Source organism: Oncorhynchus masou, chromosome 31 (assembly GCF_036934945.1).
Source record: "Oncorhynchus masou masou isolate Uvic2021 chromosome 31, UVic_Omas_1.1, whole genome shotgun sequence".
NCBI lineage: Eukaryota > Metazoa > Chordata > Actinopteri > Salmoniformes > Salmonidae > Oncorhynchus > Oncorhynchus masou.
The window spans coordinates 94,981,891-95,001,130 of NC_088242.1; the positions used below are offsets into that span (position 1 = coordinate 94,981,891).

General features: G+C 45.1%; 1 long non-coding RNA gene across 2 annotated transcripts in view; it reads left to right on the forward strand.

Annotated features, from left to right (window-relative positions):
• LOC135525351 (uncharacterized) overlaps window positions 1-19,240 on the forward strand; it is a 44,236-nt gene that overhangs the window by 11,924 nt on the left and 13,072 nt on the right. For both annotated transcript variants that reach the window (XR_010453127.1, XR_010453128.1), the window contains exon 2: window positions 6,451-6,583. This is a non-coding gene — a long non-coding RNA (uncharacterized LOC135525351). The remainder of the gene's footprint in view (window positions 1-6,450; window positions 6,584-19,240) is intronic.

Consider the following 19,240-nt stretch of genomic DNA (forward strand, 5'->3'; position numbering starts at 1 on the left):
TCACAACGTCTGCTGCCTCAGTTTGTATGATGGCAATTTGCATATACTCCAGAATGTTATGAAGAGTGATCAGATGAATTGCAATTAATTGGAAAGTCCCTCATTGCCATGCAAATGAACTGAATCACACAAAACATTTCCACTGCATTTCAACCCTGCCACAAAAGGACCAGCTGACATCATGTCAGTGATTCTCTCATTAACACGGGTGTGAGTGTTGAAGAGGACAAGGCTGGAGATCCCTCTGTCATGCTTATTGAGTTAGAATAACAGACTAGAAGCTTCGAAAGGAGAGTGGTGCTTGGAATCATTGTTCTTCCTCTGTCAAACACGGTTACAAGAAAACACGTGCCGTCATCATTGCTTTGCACAAAAAGGGCTTTACAGGCAAGGATATTGCTGCCAGTAAAATTGCACCTAAATCAACCATTTCTTCGGATCATCAAGAACTTCAAGGAGAGCGGTTCAATTGTTGTGAAGAAGGCTTCAGGGAGCTCAAGAAAGTCCAGCAAGCACCAGGACCGTCTCCTAAAGTTGATTCAGCTGTGGGATCGGGGCACCACCAGTACAGAGCTTGCTCAGGAATGGCAGCAGGCAGGTGTGTGTGCATCTGCACGCACAGTGAGGCGAAGACTTTTAGAGGATGGCCTAGTGTCAAAAAGGGCAGCAAAGAAGCCACTTCTCTCCAGGAAAAACATCAGGGACATTCTGCAAAAGGTACAGGGATTTGACTGCTGAGGACTGGGGAAAAAGTAGTTTTCTCTGAATCCCCTTTCCAGTTGTTTGGTGCATCGGGAAAAAAGCTTGTCAGGAGAGACAAGGTGAGTGCTACCATCAGTCCTGTGTCATGCCAACAGTAAAGCATCCTGAGACCATTCATGTGCAGGGTTGCTTCTCAGCCAAGGGAGTGGGCTCACTCACAAGTTTTCCTAAGAACACAGCCATGAATAAAGAATGGTACCAACACATCCTCCTAGAGCAACTTATCCCAACCATCCAGGAACAGTTTGGTGACGGACAATGCCTTTTGCAGCATGATGGAGCACCATAAGGCAAAAGTGATAACTAAGTGGCTCGGGGAACAAAACATCGATATTTTGGGTCCATGGCCAGGAAACTCATCAGTCAGAATGTGGCCCAGATGTTAATTGACAGCATGCCAGGGCTGATTGCTGAGGTCTTGAAAGGGGTCTTGAGGTCTTGAAATATTGACTCTTTGCATCAACTTCATGTAATTGTCAATAAAATCCTTTGACACTTATGAAATGCTTGTAATTATACTTCAGTATTCCATAGTAACATCTGACAAAAATATCTAAAGACACTGGAGCAGCAAACTTTGTGGAAATTAATATTTGTGTCATTCTCAAAACTTTTGACCACGACTGAATATCACACCCATGGGGGAAGATGTTCTATATTACACCTCTTTGAGCCATTGTTTTATCACCTGAAATCCAACACATTTTCACTTCACACCACCCTCCGTCAAAACCTTACCATTTTGAACGGGATACTGTGGTCACAGAAGAGTTATTTAATCAGCCAATAAGAGGAGCCATTAAGCATAATGAAGTGGGGATCCTCAGTGGGACTTCCGACAGACTCGTGATGAGAAACGTTCATCTGGGCATCTCACCTTACAGGGTCTCCCTCCCTTTAATTGCAGACGGTATGATGGGATGATACCTCCTTGGGGTCCATTCTACACAGCTGTATAGTACTTGGCGACGCAGTATAATGGAAATTTGCCTGTCTTTTACGGTAGAGAGATCCGCATTGCCTCTTGTGTGAGTACGGCAGCTTGTTCAATTTAGAGAGGAGAGGACGGACAATTAAACTATAGCTCCCAGGAGGACGTTCATTTGGTTAGTATCCCACTCATAAATGCCCCTCTGTCTGGAGTTGGCTGGGGGGGTCTCTGAAGGGGTGCGGAAGCTGATTAGGAGCGTCGAGTGGGGGTGCAGTCAGGGTATCTCGGCTAGGGAATTGACACGTCTATTAACCTTTTGAAAAAGAAAAACTGGAAACACTCAAGGGTCTATGTTGGGTAGTTTATTCTCACCTCTTAAACGTTTATTGACGATCTCTTTGGTAAATATGATGGTTAGGATGAGGAGGATCCTGCTGCTATTGGCTCACGTTAAGTAGAGGAATAGAGAAGCCTCGAGTTTGAAAGAAAGTGACATTCTATTACAAGACATCACCAACTATGTGTACATTGATACATGTCTCCGATGATATTATAAAGCATTTTAAACAATTAAAAGTTCCCAACTTCCACCGGGTGGATAACGTTTTAAAAGGTTATTGTTGTAGAATTGGTATCTGAGCTGTTGCGTCGATTTCATCTGGACGTTGGAATACCAGGAAGTGACACACACTATTTGGTTGAAATGACAAAATCTTCCTGTGGTAGTGACATCAGTTGTAGAAGAAAATAAGAAAAAAAACATTTAACTGGAAATGAAATTGAGATGGCCACTTTGAGAGAGCAGTTTTTTTTAAACACTTCGTAGTCCTCTGGACTGAATGATAGTGCTTAACCAAATGCAAGAAACATATATAATGTTATAAATTACATATTGTGTCTATATATTACTGAGGTTGTCATGGTTTTTTTGAGAAAGTTTCAAATTATTCGAAGGGAAACACAAGTCATATTTTCAAGCTGACATCTCACATTATGTTTGGTTAAACTCCCCAAAGGCAGTCCTCCTAACCACAGAGAGTAAATATGACAGTCTCAGAATCGCTTCCGGACGCTTCTTGGTTCTCGGACCAACGTGGCAGTTAAGTCAGGAGAACCCGAAGCTACTCCGCCTTCACACACAACCTCCCTGTTCTGAGATTGACAGTTTGATTCGCAGATGTTCACGTGGGACGCCTCCCAATCACCTGTGTACACTTTGGCTGGAGTCTTGATCACTCATCTCTGTCAGAGATGTGGCGTGGGCCTATAAAGAGCAAGACATAACCGAGCAGTCTCAATTTGCTGCCAAGCCCTTCCCTACCCTAACTGTTTACTCTTCTAAGATGTGAAGAGTCTATAGACATCAGCAGTGCAGCTTCCACCATATTGCCTTCATCTAGCAGGTCGTACAAGCATTGAAGTACTGTATATTTAGTTATTAATGAATTTCTCTGGATTCACATTTTAAAAGAGAGAAGGAAAAATCCATAACCACAAATGTGTTCATTTTTATTGCGGGGTTCATGTTGGTTACATTGGAGGAAGATGAGGGATAGGCTTTCAGAACTGTACAATAGGTTAGAACCATGTTTATTGCACTCAGGGTGAATTAGCATTTTCTCATTTGTATTGATCACATCCAGAATCAGTTTCGTCCCCAAATGAATAAGAAACCATCTCAGATACTGAATCCCTGCTTTTAGAGCCAGTGCATTTCTATCTCCACATTTGAGATATATAAGCTAGGTTTTTATTTATATATATATATGTGGGCATCTTTGTGTGTGTGTGTGTGTGTGTGTGTGTGTGTGTGTGTGTGTGTGTGTGTGTGTGTATATATATATATATATATATATATATATATAGAATCAGTGGGGTGACGTTCAGATTATCTTTGCACATTTAGGGAACTCTTTCCATATCTGCCCCCCTCTACCCTTGGGGATTGACAGCCCGTCTCAAACACAGACTAGCGTTTTCCCTCATGGCACGACGGGTGTCTTCATCGGTCCTATTGATGGAGATCAATAGCAGGGGCTTAGCTTGGCAGGAGAGACAACAGACACCATCAAGGCTGCTCAGTTTTTCATTTTTGTTTTTTTTTTTTTGTAGACATCACGCATGTAGATAAAAATGCACAGTCTCGCTCACACACACACACACACACACACACACACACGCTCATGTGTACACTCCATCTCACTCACACAGTCAGTCTTGCACCCTCCAAATGAATAAGCAAGGCGCTTTGGCTGTGCACAGAGCTTAAGTCTGGGAAGACGTTTTTTTCTAAACGTAATGTTTGTAGATTAGCTGAGGTTAATGATCCGATTGCCTGGGAGGCTAGGCGTCTTTTTAAAGTATGGGTTGGGGAAAATGAGCTGTTCTTAGCAGGGAGGCTCCCTGATTACCACCAGGCACCTACAGTACTGCAGGCAACATCAAGCATAGAAATATAATTACAGAATGTCCATTCTAGTCATTCTGTTTCTATGCCCGCTATTTGGGAATGGGTTTGCTGAAGGAGCAGCTCAGAAAACTGTCTCCCTGACCATAATGAACAGACTGCATGTTTCTTTGTTTTAAAGGAGGTGTAACCCCCCCCCCCCTCCAAAAAAAAGAAGAAAAAAACACATTACCCAAGGCCTGAGCAATACCATGGCACGTTATTACTGTAGTCTGGAATGTTGTTTTATTTCCAAACGAACGCAGAAATAAAACCTTTTCTCGTTGTTCTTGTGAAGCCACAGAGCCTCTTAAGTCAAACTGTTTTGTCTCTCCCCGGTGTTTTAGTTTGTACTTTTGTTTATGTTCTGATATAAAGTCCTTTATAAATGCCTCAGCTATGGGGTGTGGCTGACCTCCTGTAGTGGTTAGTTCAGAGGTCAAACCTTACTGCTGACCCCCTCTCCCAAGCACACTCTGGTAGTGCCGAGTTGACAGAAAGGTGGAGGAATGAGAGAGAGAGACCTTCCCCTTCTCACCCTTCTCTTGGCTCTCACTCCCTCCCTGCGCCTGTCCAGGCATGCCTCCCCTCACAACCGACGTGGGCACAGAGGGAGTGAAAGAGCGACGGGGGAGAGAGGAGGGCGAACAAAGGAGCACTGTCATTGCCTCCCCAAGGTTTTTTGGGGAGGGTCGGCGGAGGCAGGCGGTGCTGGAGAGGAGGGAGGGAGGGTGCAGAGAATAGAGAATAAAATATTAAGAGGGGTTATATTGAGACAGACAAAGAGCACAAGCAGTGAGTTCACTGACACACCCACACACACACACAGAGTAGGGTTCTCTTGCCCATGTTTCCTGAAGCGAGGTGCGAGTAGGTCTGTGTTTTACTGTTCTTTGTGTAATATTTGCTTAACCCTCTATCTGTGCGGCTGTATGATCAAAAAAAAAAGGGGGGGGGGGTTCTAACTAGCTGAATAGGAGCACAGCTGTTAGCAATTTCATGAGTACACTTATAACAGCAGTGGATTCCCCTCTAGCTGACCCCCTCCCTCTCCACACAAGTTATCTCCCTGCAGTATGCTGCTGCTGTTCGGCCCAAACACAGTCCATTATTCTGGCTTCGCTCACCTTTTTTAACTACTGAATGCATTGAAGCTTTTGGACACCATCTTGCCCCTGCATTAGAAATAGCTGCTCTCATCTACCCTGGTATTATTTCCCAGGATTCCCCCCCCCCTAATATTTTATATTTTTGTTGTAACCATTTTGAAAGATTATCGAAATACTAATGTAATGATTGGGATTCAACAACCTGGGCACAACTCTCTCGACAAATGTAGTTTTTAATGGAATGTTCCCTGCCCTCAGCCTGTTCCCCGCCCTCAGCCTGTTCCCCGCCTTTAGCCCGCCCTCAGCCTGTTCCCCGCCCTCAGCCTGTTCCCCGCCCTCAGCCTGTTCCCCGCCCTCAGCCCGCCTCAGCCTGTTCCCCGCCCTCAGCCCGCCCTCAGCCTGTTCCCCGCCCTCAGCCTGTTCCCCGCCCTCAGCCTGTTCCCCGCCCTCAGCCCGCCCTCAGCCTGTTCCCCGCCCTCAGCCCGCCCTCAGCCTGTTCCCCGCCCTCAGCCCGCCCTCAGCCTGCCCCCGCCCTCAGCCTGTTCCCCGCCCTCAGCCTGTTCCCCGCCCTCAGCCCGCCCTCAGCCTGTTCCCCGCCCTCAGCCTGTTCCCCGCCCTCAGCCTGTTCCCCGCCCGCCCTCAGCCTGTTCCCCGCCCTCAGCCCGCCCTCAGCCTGTTCCCGCCCTCAGCCCGCCCTCAGCCTGTTCCCCGCCCTCAGCCCGCCCTCAGCCTGTTCCCCGCCCTCAGCCCGCCCTCAGCCTGTTCCCCGCCCTCAGCCTGTTCCCCGCCCTCAGCCTGTTCCCCGCCCTCAGCCTGTTCCCCGCCCTCAGCCTGTTCCCCGCCCTCAGCCTGTTCCCCGCCCTCAGCCTGTTCCCCGCCCTCAGCCTGTTCCCCGCCCTCAGCCTGTTCCCCGCCCTCAGCCCGCCCTCAGCCTGTTCCCCGCCCTCAGCCTGTTCTCAGCCTGTTCCCCGCCCTCAGCCTGTTCCCCGCCCCCTCAGCCTGTTCCCCGCCCTCAGCCTGTTCCCCGCCCTCAGCCTGTTCCCCGCCCTCAGCCTGTTCCCCGCCCTCAGCCTGTTCCCCGCCCTCAGCCTGTTCCCCGCCCTCAGCCTGTTCCCCGCCCTCAGCCTTATGACAATGAGGATGACTCCATATGCTGGAACCATTTCTTTATTGGTTTCCCTCTGTCCTATTACATTTCATAGGCTATCAGAAAGCGGACAGGAAAATGGAGAGAAGGAGAGGATGAAGAGAAGTGGCCCGAAGGAATGGAAGAAGCCCCAGAGCAGAACCAGAGGGAGGGAGGGATAACTGCTGTGACATGAAAGAGTGATAGAGGTAAGAGCCCTGAGGTCAAACGGAGCCTTGTGTGGTAGGGAAGGTGTAGTACGGAGAGGGACTTGTCATTTAAAAATCTTAACAGTGATGTTAGGTAAGTCAATTTTGTGGAGCAGGGGTTTGTAAACAAAAAAGGGTGTAATGATGTGATCTACGTGACTTTAAAGAGGCCCAGACAACGTTTTTGGTAAAGAATTACAGTGATGAGAAATACAACTGTATTTTGTCATTAAACAAAGGGCTCTATGAAAAACAACATCTAAGGGTTTAAGAATAGAGGCAGCTGCACTTTGATAAATAGTATCTCCATAATCAAGAACAGGTAGATGGTTTGACTGCATAATCTGCTTCCTGGTGAACCAGAGAGACAAGATCTCTTTATGTAAAAAAAAGAAGAAAAAAAATATTCTTGGCGCAACCATCCCATTAGCGGGATCATTTTCGTCAACATTCGCTGAATTGCAGAGCGTCAAATTAAATTACTAAAAATATTTAATTTTCATGAAATCACAAGTGCAATATAGCAAAGCACAACTTAGCTTGTTGTTAATCCACCTGGCGTGTCAGATTTCAAAAAAGCTTTACAGCAAAAGCTATCCAAGCATTTGTTAGGACATCTCGCTCAGCAGACAAAACATTACAAACAGCTAGCAACAAAGTAGATTGGTCACGAAAGTCAGAAAAGCAATAAAATTAATCGCTTACCTTTGATCTTCGGATGTGTGCACTCACGAGACTCCCAGTTGCACAATACCATTTTTCCTTTTGTTCGATAAAGATTATTTTATATCCAAACACCTCCATTTCGTTGACGCGTTTTGTTCAGAAATCCACAGGCTCGTGCAGGTCATGACGGGCAGACACAAATTCCAAATAGTATCCATAAAATTTGTAGAAACATGTCAAACGTTTTTTATAATCAATCCTTGGGTTGTTTTTACAATAATCAATAATATTTCAACCGGAACGTAGCTTTTTCAATAGGAGAGAGAGAGAAAATGTATGCTCCAAGCTGTTACACATGCAAAACTCTGCTGGCACCCAGCCATCCACTGATGCGAGTGATAGTTCTCGTTCATTTTTCAGAATAAAAGCCTGCAACTATGTCTACAGACTGTTCACACCATGTGGAAGCCATAGGGAAAGGAATCTGGTTGATATCCCTTTAAATGGAGGGAAGGCATGCAATGGAACAGGGAGATTTGTTTCTCTTAGGCACTTCCTGGTTGGATTTTCCTCAGGTTTTTGCCTGCAATATCAGTTCTCTTGTACTCACAGACACAATTTTGGCAGTTTTGGAAACCTTAGAGTGTTTTCTATCCTAATCTGATACTTATATGCATATTCTAGATTCTGGGCCTGAGAAATAGGCAGTTTCATTTGGGTACATTTTTCATCCAAACATCAAAATACTGCCCCCTACACTCAACAGGTTAACAAGCTCAGTTGTGTGTTCTTTAAACGCTAAATCATTGTCAATCTAAATACCAAGGTATTTGTATGCAGGGACTCGTTTTGATTTACCATCTGATGAGTAATGATGTCATCCTTCTGAGACAATCTTACCAGAACTTAAAAACAACATATATTTAGTTTCGCCGTTTATTAAATACCAGTTTTAAATTAGTAAGGGCATCCTGTACAGCTGCAAAATCAGACTGTAGTTTTGACACAGCCAGGTCAGCAGTCGGGGCAATTGAGTACATAATAGTATCATCCGCATATAAATGTTTTATTTTCAACAGATTGACCAATAGCAATTATATAAATGAGTGAAAAGAACAGGTCGTAGTATTGCCCCCTGCGGTAAACCTTTATGTACTTCCAGACGTAACACCATCAATCATGATGGTCTGAGTTCTGTCACTAAGCTAATCATGAAACCATCAACAGGCATCAGAGCTCTGACCTATCGAGGACAACTTATTCAATACAATAGCATCATCAACTGTATCAAAAGCTTTTGACAAGTCCACAAACAAAGCAGGACATTTAATTTTAGTGTCTAAAACATTGACAAGTTCATTAACAACTGAAGTGGTTGTTGTAATAGTACTATGTCCAGGACTAAACCCTGACCGTAGCAGTTGTTGTCCAGGACTAGACCCTGACTGTAGTGGTTGTTGTCCAGGGCTAAACCCTGACTGTAGTGGTTGTTGTCCAGGGCTAAACCCTGACTGTAGTGGTTGTTGTCCAGGACTAAACCCTGACTGTAGTGGTTGTTGTCCAGGACTAAACAATGACTGTAGCGGTTGTTGTCCAGGACTAAACAATGACTGTAGCGGTTGTTGTCCAGGACTAAACCCGATTGATTTATATTCAAAATACATTACTCAGATAAATGTTTTCGCAAAGTTGTACATTTACCAATGATTCTAGAATAATAGACAAGGAAGCCTTGGAATGGGGTGATATTTATTGAGATCACTACTTTTCCCGTCTTTATGGAGTGGCAGCACTAGAGATGATTTCCTTACTTTTGGCATATTTCATATTTCCTGAAAACAATGTTAAATAAGAAATGTGTGTTATTGAGCCAATAATGATGGGCTCTGGACACTTAAGCAGACCAGGATCCAATTGGTCGGCCCCTGTGGTTTTTATTGTGGTCTATTGCAGCCTAACCCACTGCATCTCAGTGCTAGAGGCGTCACTACAGACCTGGGTTCGATCCCGAACTGTATCACAACCGGCCATGATCGGGAAGTCCCATAGGGGAGCGCACAATTGGCCCAGTGTCGTCCCGGTTAGGGGTGGGTTTGGCCGGGGTAGGCCGTCATTGTAAATAAGAATTTGTTCTTTAACTGACTTGCCTAGTTAAATAAAAATACATTTAAAAAGCATTCAGGACTTCTTCCTTCTGTAAATAGCCTAAATGAAAAGCTTTGACAATCATTTATTTGATCATTCAGCAACTTTCCCCTATCAGCATCCAGCCCAATATCCTTGTGAATAGGCTTAGAAGTTCTTTCTCAAAGAAAGATGATATAACATGCTTTTTAAATGCAACAGTGAAGGCATGTTTTTCTTCCGTAATGTGGCCTGTGTCTGAATTCATATGTTGTGGCAGAGAGGAGGAAGTAGGACCCTAGAGGGATTTGACAGTTTTCCAGATTGCACAAAAGTGAAAATCCTGCCCACCTGGTATTTCAGAAAATAGTATTTGCTTCACATCCAAGTCAACTTGGTTCAATCGACCGAATACTTGAATACAGAATAAGTCTTGTTAGCTATACAACGACCATAGCATGGGAGGATAGATAAGATGGTCTATTGGTTGCTCTTAGGATTCAAATAAGTATTTTAAAAGGCCTGAGACATTTTCATGGCGTTACCAAAAATATGAGCCCAATTTGATAGCTGGTGTCAAGCAAAAAGCTACTAATGTGAAGCAACTCTTAACACACGAAGGAGAGATTTACTCTGGGCTTTTAAACTACAACCCCCTACCACACGAGAAGCCCTTCCTACCACACAAGGCGGGAGACTCCTTTGGCGAGAGTTAGATAAATCCGCCTTTAATTTCCTTGCACCTTATGTGTGGAATGATCTACAATGCACTTTAAAATGGGATGACTTGGTGCCTCTAGGTAACTTCAGACGGTTGTTTGGGACCTTTTGTACAGAAGAATGTGTCTGTTTTTTATGATTGTGTTTAGCTTTTTGTGTATTGTTGTGTATAACATATATTTGAATGTGCATTTTATTGTGTATTTTTCGGTATCAGCATTGACTCCCTGTCTAAATAAAGACACCTTGGCCTCAGCATTGACTCCCTGTCTAAATAAAGACACCTTGGTCTCAGCATTGACTCCCTGTCTAAATAAAGACACCTTGGCCTCAGCATCGACTCCCTGTCTAAATAAAGACACCTTGGCCTCAGCATTGACTCCCTGTCTAAATAAAGACACCTTGGCCTCAGCATTGACTCCCTGTCTAAATGAAGACACCTTGGCCTCAGCATTGACTCCCTGTCTAAATAAAGACACCTTGGCCTCAGCATTGACTCCCTGTCTAAATAAAGGTTGTATGTTCCAAACAACATATGTGTGAACGGGTCAGAGCAAAAGGACAGAACACAAAGAGAAAGACAACTACTGGATTGTGTTGTAGGGTTCCCACGTCTCTGCCACTTAACCTCGGAGCACTCTGTCTTTCCCTCACCCAGGCTAAAAGCTACAGTAAATCAAATGCTTGTCTGTAGCGTGGTCAGACCGGGGCTCTAAGATTCCAGGCCGAGATATAAAGAGGATGCGGAATGCCAGAAAGCTGTCATTTCTTCCCTCTCTTCTTCTCTTCCCTCTTTCTCTCTTCTGTGGTACAATTCAAAACCGGGTGGTAAGGAGGTAGAAAAGATTTGACACTGTAGCTTCAAACTAGCTGTTGTGGTAACTTAGTTGCTGTAGCCGACTTCTCGGAAATAAACGCAAGTCCTCCTTACGCACACCTACATCGGTGTTCTCTCTCTCCTCATTCTCCAAGAGCCCTTGCACAGTTCACCCCCCCCCTTTCTGCAAGCTGTTGGCATCCAGTTGCTACCGCCAGACCCTGTCCTACTGGGCCCACCGTGGTTCCCAGGCCCTTGACTACTCTGTGACTGCTCTTCCATCCTACTGGGCCCTCCAACAAAGGCTTCATGTTTTCCCATTTTAAAGGCAGGAGGTGATGAAAGAGATTAAGGGGATATAGAGGGTACCTCCTTGTTTCTTTACCAGGAAACCTCCTGTAAAGGGCTTCCAAGCAAATAACCCCACTTTGCTTTACCTCCCCCTGGGTCCTATTCATTAGGACAAAACGTAGCAAAATGTTTTGCAACAGAAAATACAAAACAAGCAAGTTGAGGTGTTGCCTTCTGTTTCAGTAAGTTTTTCTTTTGTTTAGTGTCTAATGAATAGGAGTGTGGTTTTAAAGCCAGGATGTCACCTGACTACTGTTATGGCTCCCTGTGATGCAAGGCTGTCTGGTGAATAAGAAACGCACATTTTTGTTATCTGTTGCAAGACGTTTTAAAACGTTATCTGTGCCCTAATGAACACTACCCTGGGTCTTTATTCATTGAGGCCTAGTGGTTTCCTCTCGAGTGTGGCGTCTCCGTGAATGAGGGCTCAAACTGGGAGCACAGTGCATTTCAGCTCTTTCTGTGTCATTTTAGGATTGCAGACCTACCAGGAACTACCAAGAATTGTAGCCTCTAGCCTATTTGAGCCTCTAGCCTAAAGTTAGCCTTTTTCCATTTGCTAAAGACCGACAGGCAGGCAGGCAGACAGACAGACATCCATCACCCACATCTAGACCCTCCAATATAGTCTTGATCACATGCAGTCTTGTTCTGGAGAGAGAGAGAGAGATGTGTGTTTGGTCTAACGTTTTATATAAGGTCGTAAAGTTGTGCGTTTCCTGGTCCTTCTCTAATTGCAGTGTGAGTGATTTAACGAGGGGACCTCTCTTTAATGGACTGTAGATTGAGAGCAATCATGATTATTATCATTGAAAGAGATCATTTCCATTTCCAAACTGCTACAAACATTTTTATATAAAAGTCTATTTCAAACCTTATTTTCAATGAGCACCTTTTTCAGACCCTTTTCTATATTTTTGACAGAGGCAAAGCAACTCTCCCTATTTTCTTTTTTACTCAGTAACTTCCTCAGCTTTCAAAGCTTAGGCTACAACTTTTACTCTGGATGCTAGCTCAGCCTCTCGGTTGAAAGGGGTACGTCCCAATTAAGGATGGCTATTTTGAAATTGTTTGACTATTCGAATAACATCATGACATTTTCCGGATACCCGGATAGTCAACGTTTTTTATGGCGCAAATGCACGTGGCAGAGGTCAACGGAGGTCAACGGAGGGGACGGACTGCTTTTCACCTGTAGTTTTGACTACCAGTGAAAAGCAAAGTCAGATTTTCACCCATGATAGAACTGATTCTGATTACAAATAAAGTGAGTGTTTTGCATTGATAATTGTCGGGTCTTGTGGAAACTCTGTTAGGTATGTGCATGTAATATTTAAAGGTGGGAAGATGATAAACTGACTGCAGCGCTAGATGCAGCAGTAGTTCAACGCACGGTGATTAAAAACTACAATCAAAAGTTTTGTTTTTAAATTTAAGCATTTAAAATGTCATGGTATATCCTTGTAGATAACAATGTCACAAGGATCATTCAAATGTAATTCAGACAAAGCTTTTTTATTGTCAAAATACTCAAGTCAAGTAGTTGGATACAAACATCTGTTTGGATATTTGATTCAACTGTCTGTCCCTCCCCCCCTAAATGTCCCAATGTCTCCTTTCAGGTATATGAAAACTCCCCGCTTGCACCAAAATCCAATGATTTTAAAATGTGTTGGAAGTAGTGAACAAGACCACACTTCAGGAGAGGAGGAGAGATAATTGGGACTTAACCTGTTGCGTCGCGCAATCCCGGATCCGGGATTCTATTTATAGCCTCAAGCTCATTAGCATAACGCAACGTTAACTATTCATGAAAATTGCAAATGAAATGAAATAAATATATTTGCTCTCAAGCTTAGACTTTTGTTAACAACACTGTCATCTCAGATTTTCAAAATATGCTTTTCAACCATAGCTAAACAAGCATTTGTGTAAGAGTATTGATTGCTAACATAGCTATAAGCATAGAATTCAGCCAGCAACATTTTCACAAAAACAAGAAAATAATTCAAATAAAATCATTTACCTTTGAAGAACTTCAGATGTTTTCAATGAGGAGACTCTCAGTTAGAAAAAATATTATTTGTGTAGGACAAATTGCTCCGTTTTGTTCACGTTTGGCTATGAAAAAAACCTGTATACAGTTATAGCCTCAAGCTCATTAGCATAATGTAACGTTACCGATTTCTGAAAATCACAAATAAAATGAAAATAATGCGCCTGCTCTAAAGCTTAGCCTTTTCTTAACAACACTGTCATCTCAGATTTTCAAAATATGCTTTTGAACCATCGCTATTCACTAATTTGTGTAAGAGTATGCTAAGCTAGCTTAGCATTTTGAGTAGCATTTAGCACGCAACATTTTCACAAAAACCAGATAACCAAATAAATAAAATCATTTACCTTTGAAGAGCTTTGGATGTTTTCAATGAGGAGATTCTCAGTTACATAGCAAATGTTCAGTTTTTACTGAAAGCATCTTTGTGTAGGAGAAATCGCTCCGTTTTGTACATCACATTTGGCTACCGAAACGAACCGAAAATTCAGTCACCAACAACGTCAAACTTTTTCCGAATTAACTCCATAATATCGACCGAAACATCGAAACGTTGTTTGGAATCAATCCTCAAGGTGTTTTTTCACATATCTCTTCATTGATATATCGTTCATGGAAGCCTGCTTTCTTCTCTGAATTCCATGGAAAAATACTTGCAGCTGAGGTTTGCGCACCAATTTCGGCGCAGGACACCGGGCGGACACCTGGTAAATGTGGTCTCTTATGGTCAATCTTCCAATGATATGCCTACAAATACGTCACAATGCTGCAGACACCTTGTGGAAACAACAGAAAGGGCAGACTCATTCCTCTCGCATTCACAGCCATGTAAGGAGACAATGGAAAACGGAGCCTCAAAAATCCTGCTCATTTCCTGGATGCCGTTTCATCTTGGTTTTGCCTGTAGCTCACGTTCTAGGGCACGCACAGAAAATATCTTTGCAGTTCTGGAAACGTCAGAGTGTTTTCTTTCCAAAGCTACCAATTATATGCATAGTCGAGCATCTTTTTGTGACAAAATATTGCGCATAAAACGGGCACGTCATTTTATCCAAAAATGATATAGCGCCCCTAGAGTTTCAAGAGTTAACCTTAGTTGAGAGATCTAGTGTTAGTGTATCAGCTGGTTAGGTAAACAAAGCCTTAAATTCTCAATCATTCCTGAGACCGGAGACAAAGGCTCATAGTCACTGCTGGGTGTCGATAAAAGGTAGCATTAGGCTGCCCTTGGAGGCATAACCCCCCCCCACACACACACACACACACACACACACACACACACAAGCAGGTGCCGCACACACACACACACACACACAAGCAAGTGCCGCACACACACACACACATACCTACTCCCGCATCCGTAATTAGTGGTTGTGACAGAGACGGTCGAATCAAATAAGTTGAGAGGAAGGCGTAGTGTACCCCTGCTGTGTTCCCATCAGCGCCAGTTCACTGAAGATAAAATGGTTGTCTCTCCTCAGTCTCCCCCTCTGTGTACGAGGATAAGTAGCTCTGAAGAAGGGATGCTATATGACTGCCTGGGTCGTATTCATTAGGCACCGAACAGAGGAAAGTGGACTGAAAAAGGAAGGGACCACCTGAACTGCTACCGTGGGCCCTAATGAACACGCCCCAGTCCTAAAGGATGTGGCCCTAATGAACACGCCCCAGTCCTAAAGGATGTGGCCCTAATGAACACGCCCCAGTCCTAAAGGATGTGGCCCTAATGAACACGCCCCAGTCCTAAAGGATGTGGCCCTAATGAACACGCCCCAGTCCTAAAGGATGTGGCCCTAATGAATACGACCCAGTCCTAAAGGATGTGGCCCTAATGAACACGACCCAGTCCTAAAGGATGTGGCCCTAATAAATACGACCCAGTCCTAAAGGATGTGGCCCTAATGAATACGACCCAGTCCTAAAGGATGTGGCCCTAATGAATACGACCCAGTCCTAATTAGATGACTCATGCTGACTTGCCCGTTGACACTCGTTAGGCTAAGAAGCTCAGCTCCCTCCAACCAACCGTAATATACCAGGTTACTTATCTTCTCTTGTCCCGCGGCCCTACAACTGCTAGCATCAGTTAAGGGTTATTAGCCACACGGCCTGGAATAAATGGCCGCTAACCTCCAACACAGTTTTGTTTTTGCACATTTCATAACCAAGGAGGGAGGGGTACCTCTCGCTCTCTTGGCTTCCTTATTTTCTACTCTTCTTGTCTTCACCATAAAGGTTATTTGGTTGTCCCTGTAGGGTATTGCTTATTTGTTCCAAAGGGTTCTACTGTGTCTGGAACCAAAGAAAAGGTCCTCATACCGGGACATCCAAAGAACAGTTTTTTTCCAAAGTGTTCTTTTGTGTTCTTTTGTTTAGTGGCTTTTCGGGCACTGTCTGGTGCATGGGGATGTCACTGTGCTTTAGTGGAAGCATCTAAACTATTTGTTTCCAAACAAAAACATTCAGGAGCGTGGCAGCCAGAGGATCATAGGGTTTTGGATCTGGCAGAGGGGCATTGTTACGGGTCCTGCCTACCCCTCGACTCTGAATATTACCATCTTAAAATTACAGGCCTCTGAAAGGCACTGCAGCAGTGTATTCACAACAGCCCATGATTCTTTTTGTCGACACTCCTTCAGTACAACGTCTCTGTTCACTTCTTTCTCTCGGTTCATCTCCGGGTCTTCCTCTGTCTGTCTGCGCATGGCTTGATATAGAGCTTTATTTCTTTTTTTACTCGTGTCTTTGAAGTCAAAAGGATTTGAGTGTGTCAGTGTGTTTTCCCGACTATCTCTGTAGACTGAGAGCATAACCGCAGCTGGAGTTCAATGTTGTTGTCGATGGGTAACGTTTACTTGTTGTTTAGGAGCCATTTTAATACAGTGCAACTTAAATGAATAGTCAGTGTAAATAAAGCCACGATAATGATAACATCCATAAGTATGCATAACTAGGGCTGTGGCGGTCATGCAATGTTGTCAGCCGGTGATTGTCAAGCAAATAACTGCCAGTCTCTCACACGGTAATTGACCGTTAATTAACAAACCCATTTTAGTTTCCTGCATAGCCTACAAGCCACTGATGCAGACCTTTGGAACATCAGTGGCTTATTTATTTTAGACGGGTCTCTAAAGAAACATGACACGAAGAACATGTAGTGTATTACAGAATAACATCCTCTGAGTTGTCCTTATGTTAGGCCCTGGTCTGGCTATGCCTAATGGCTGTGGCCGACAATAGTTAATTTAGCAGACAAGATCTGCTTAGAATTCTGTGGCAATCTTTAGAAAGGATATTTTCTCCAAACGATTTCCAAGGGAGTTCGCACATGCAGGTATTCTGTGTTGAGGGGTTAACAAAGAACCAGGTCCTCATATCTGCTTCATTTATAGTTCCTTATGACTTTAGTGATACAAATGTTGGTCTATATGTTCAGATGTTTAATAGAATGTAAGGCTGCATGATGAGATGAATGATGATTTGAAAAACGTCACCTGAAAGGCCTGAGCTCTACTTTGTTTAACCGGCTGCACACACTTCATCAGTCTCTCATTCACAATCTGACAAGTACTTGATAATATTCTCACCAGGTCTCGAATATCCCGGTAGCACCCCCCTTGTGTGGCTGTAATGTTCCCTAAAAAAAATCATGCCTGTTGCAGCATAAGTGGCCGTTGTACCCTTGGGCTGATTTATAATTTCCTTCTCCAGGCTGCCATGCGCCGAACCACCTCTCAGTCACATGGGCCTCTCAGATATCTCAATTCTTATTAGCCAATGCCCATCATCATCATGTGATCGGGTCCTTATCACAGTTAAGAAGTAGGCTACAAGTGAAGACCGAGACATTGAGGACACAACTGTGCGTCCCTCTTATTGAATTCCGAGAAGCATATTGATATTAGTAGAACCGCCTATTTTTCGTCAGCCAACAAGATGAGTAGGCCTAAGGAACAGCAAAAGCACTAGCCTATGTCAATCTATAATACAAAAATTGACCTGTTCTATTGGTCAACTTGTCCTTCTGTGCATTACATAAATATTCCAAATAAAAGGCTGGACAGTTCTGGGATGTGATAGAGCTCAAATTAATACAACCACTAGCATCAAAAACACTTTTTTTAAAGCACTGAGGCTGATTCAACAGATCAGAACGTCTAGCTTACAACGTTAATAAATTACTAGCTATAGATATGACTTCACATGAAGACATAAAGACGTATCCCACTGGGCATACACTGGTTGACTCGACGTTGTTTCCATGTCATTACAATGAAATTACGCTGAACCAACATGTAATAGGCGTTAAATTGACGTCTGTGCCCAGTGGGATACGGCTGAGTGAGGAGTGAGGATTGGTTTCCGTTTGGGAGCCGTTCATTTGGCTTCCAAATGACTCTTTGAAAATGCTTAAAATTCGACTTGGACCATGATTTTTGATCTCCAATGGAAAACCCTAAAAGTAGGGTGCCATTGTCAGAATGTGAAATGCGCATTCAAGTACATTTCTACCTGGTCAAAGGATTTGATTTACCTGCAAAAAAAATGTTTTCTTTTAACACACTGCAAAAATGAGCCGTGGACCAGAACGACTTGTTCTTCCCGCTATTGATTGTTTCTGCAGTGAGGATTTACCCTCTTCGGAGATTGATTTTGTAACTTATCAGCAGATAATTGTTGTCTGGAGTGCAAAAAGCAGAAGTAGCAGTATTCAAATCAGGGAGCCAAATAAACAGCTCTTTCACTATTTAGTCACCAGAGAGCTGCTCTCTTTATTGTGTGTGGTTGTTAGAGAGGGCATGACTACATGGGTGGTCCCCATGGTTTTTACTGAAGTGTGCAGCACATGTACTTGCTAATGAGGGAATATATTGGCGAGTCTCTGTGCCGTGTCTGTCCTCATGAAGAATGTCCTCCCTGGTTTCAGCAAGCCCGTCTGTCTGCTCATTGATGCTTGGAGTTAGAGAAGGATAGAGAGGGCCGGGGAACGGGAGGGAGATGGGGCCGGGGAACGGGAGGGAGATGGGGCCGGGGAACGGGAGGGAGATGGGGCCGGGGAACGGGAGGGAGATGGGGCCGGGAACGGGAGGGAGAGACGGGAGGGAGGGAGAGTGCCGGGGAACGGGAGGGAGAGAGGGAGGGAGAGTGCCGGGGAACGGGAGGGTGGGACCGGGAGGGAGGGAGAGGGGGAACGGGAGGGAGAGAGGGAGGGAGAGTGCCGGGGAACGGGAGGGTGGGAACGGGAGGGAGAGGGGGAACGGGAGGGAGGGAGGGTGGGAACAGGAGGGAGGGAGAGTGCCGGGGAACGGGAGGGTGGGAACGGGAGGGAGGGAGAGGGGGAACGGGAGGGTGGGAACGGGAGGGAGAGGGTGGGAACGGGAGAGGGGGAATGGGAGAGAGGGAACGGGAGGGAGAGAGGGAACGGGAGGGAGGGAGAGAGGGAACGGGAGGGAGGGAACGGGAGGGAGGGAACGGGAGGGAGGGGGTGGGAACGGGAGGGTGGGTGAGAGGGAACGGGAGGGTGGGTGAGAGGGAACGGGAGGGTGAGAGGGAACGAGAGGGTGGGAACGGGAGAGGGGGAATGGGAGAGAGGGTGAGAGGGAACGGGAGGGAGGGAGAGAGGGAACGGGAGGGTGAGAGGGAACGAGGGAGAGTGGGAACGGGAGGGTGGGTGAGAGGGAACGGGAGGGTGGGTGAGAGGGAACGAGAGGGTGGGAACGAGGGAGAGGGTGGGAACGGGAGGGAGGGAGAGGGTGGGAACGGGAGGGTGGGTGAGAGGGAACGGGAGGGAGGGAGGGAACGGAAGGGAGGGAGGGAACGAGAGGGTGGGAGGGAGGGAGAGGGTGGGAACAGGAGGGAGGGAGAGGGGGAACGGGAGGGTGAGAGGGAACGGGAGGGTGAGAGGGAACGGGAGGGAGAGGGT